Here is a 2,041-nt window from a genome sequence, read left to right as displayed (position 1 = left end):
CATCAGCATCTACCTGCCACTTGACAGGCATTTCCAAATGATTAAAAATACCTGAGAGGAATAGAACTTATAAATTTTTAGCAGCTTCAAGTGTATGTGTAAATGAATTTGGAGCATAAAGGAGGTTGTAATTAATAGCCATATTTTTCAATAAGGAAAAGTCACCCATAATAATTTTTGTTTTGAGTTGCTACATATCTTTTTTTTTCAATTAAATATTTATTGAACAAATGCAGAATAAATGAAGCGGGGGGGGGTGCTTTTAACCTGAAGATACAATAAACACCTCCAAATATTCAGAGGGCATCACGCAAAAACTGCAAGACTTGTTTGGTATTTCTCCAAAAGGCAGAACTTGAACCAAAGGATAAAAATAAGCAACCAGTAGGCTGCAAGACAGTTGTACAAAGTGGATCACTTATCTTAATAGCTTCTTTGCCAATATAATGCATTCCACCCTAATATTCCCTTCTTCTGAAAGGAGTATTACATCTAATATTTCTCCTGAAGGTCTTAAATAGTTGCATTTTCATGGCAAGCCCTCCACTGCCAGCAATGGATGTACTCATACTATCAGGAAAAAAATCGAAGTTAACAAACTGGTTCACTGAGGAAGTAGTCTTCTGTTCCTCAGCCACACTTCAGCATTCTGTAAGAGTGATATTCAGGTGGTGAGGAGAAAGAGGAGCATATTCTCGGAAGGGGGTGCATCAGAATCCCTGGCAGCTCAGAGACTGTCTCTGGGGACAGTCCTCCTCAAACGCCAAAGGGATCACTGCAACTGTCAACCATCAGTGCCCATAGAGTGTGCTGTCCGCTGGGGCAGGGGCAAACAGCTGACAGCCACTGACCTACATGAAGCAGGAGAGCTGTTTTATAAGTCAGTCACTAAGAAATATAAGCTGCATCATACTGACGGGCTCCATCCAAATTGTCAAATATTACAAAATGAGAACTGTTTCAACAACTATTCAGCATAATGTTTAGGGACAAAATATATAATAATATACTTTATATATGTGTTTTATCACATACTCAGTAAGGAATGCTGAGGTGCTTCATCCATCCAATAAATTGAAAATAAAAATTTTACATTTCGATATCTGTCAGTATACAGGATTCTGAAGGTGGATCTTGGACTCAGAAGGATACACCAGTTTTCGAGGAAAGCCACATAATCGGTCAGTCTGGCTAACTGCTGCTCACTGGGGATTAGGGGCACTGGGGCAGGCTCTGATAAGGGAATAAAGCTGTTAAAGGACACATCCAGGGCCCCTGCAACTGGCGTTTTGGGCATGACCATTCTCGTGGGAGAGTCAACTTGCCATCCTTGTTCCAATATACCCTTCACAGCCTCCCCCACAGGGAGCCCCAAAGGCCGCGAAGTCGGCGGCAATTACCGAGGTGTAGGCTTGAGAGACCGGGCAAAGGCTCTTCTTCTTGTTGCATCTCTAAGTGCTTCACGGTTGGCTGGACCGTCTCAGACCACTGGTGTGCGTTGATGGTCGTGTAGATCCCAGGGAAATCTCTCTGCCAGATTCTCTGTGCTACTGACCATATTCCCCCAAGTTCAGAAATTGCAGACTTTGTAGCAGGTGGTATCCTCTTCCAAAGATATCTTGCATTATTCATGTCATTGTGGAGCAGATGTAGAGCTAAGAGCTGACCATACACGGGGGGAATGGCAATTCCTCCAGGAGCCTGGAGCTCCTGGTTCTCGCACTGATCCAGCAGCTTCTTGAAACTGAAGGCGCCTTCGCCGTCACCGCCCCTGGCATCTTCCCGGCCGGTGCCGCCGCCGCACCCTCACCAGAGCCCCCCCGCGACTCGAGTTGCTACACGTCTGAGTCAATCTTTATTCATCTCAATTGAGATGAAGTACTACCTGCCACATATCTGCACTTCTAGACAAAATAAACTTCACAGCCATTTAGACTGTTCCTTATTTTCAGAAAAGTACAGAAGTGCAGTATTACTATACTGATTTGAATACTGACATATTCTTTGCTAAGAACAAATCTTCAAGGAAAGGTGGGTTTTG

At 43.7% G+C, this 2,041-nt stretch overlaps 1 pseudogene; it reads right to left on the bottom strand.

Annotated features, from left to right (window-relative positions):
- Positions 1-261: 261 nt before the first annotated feature.
- LOC144301583 (COP9 signalosome complex subunit 8 pseudogene) lies at positions 262-1,811 on the bottom strand (annotated as a pseudogene).
- Positions 1,812-2,041: the final 230 nt, after the last annotated feature.

The sequence above is a fragment of the Canis aureus genome, chromosome 30 (assembly GCF_053574225.1).
Source record: "Canis aureus isolate CA01 chromosome 30, VMU_Caureus_v.1.0, whole genome shotgun sequence".
Taxonomy (NCBI): Eukaryota; Metazoa; Chordata; class Mammalia; order Carnivora; family Canidae; genus Canis; species Canis aureus.
This window is presented reverse-complemented; position numbering and strand designations above follow the sequence as displayed.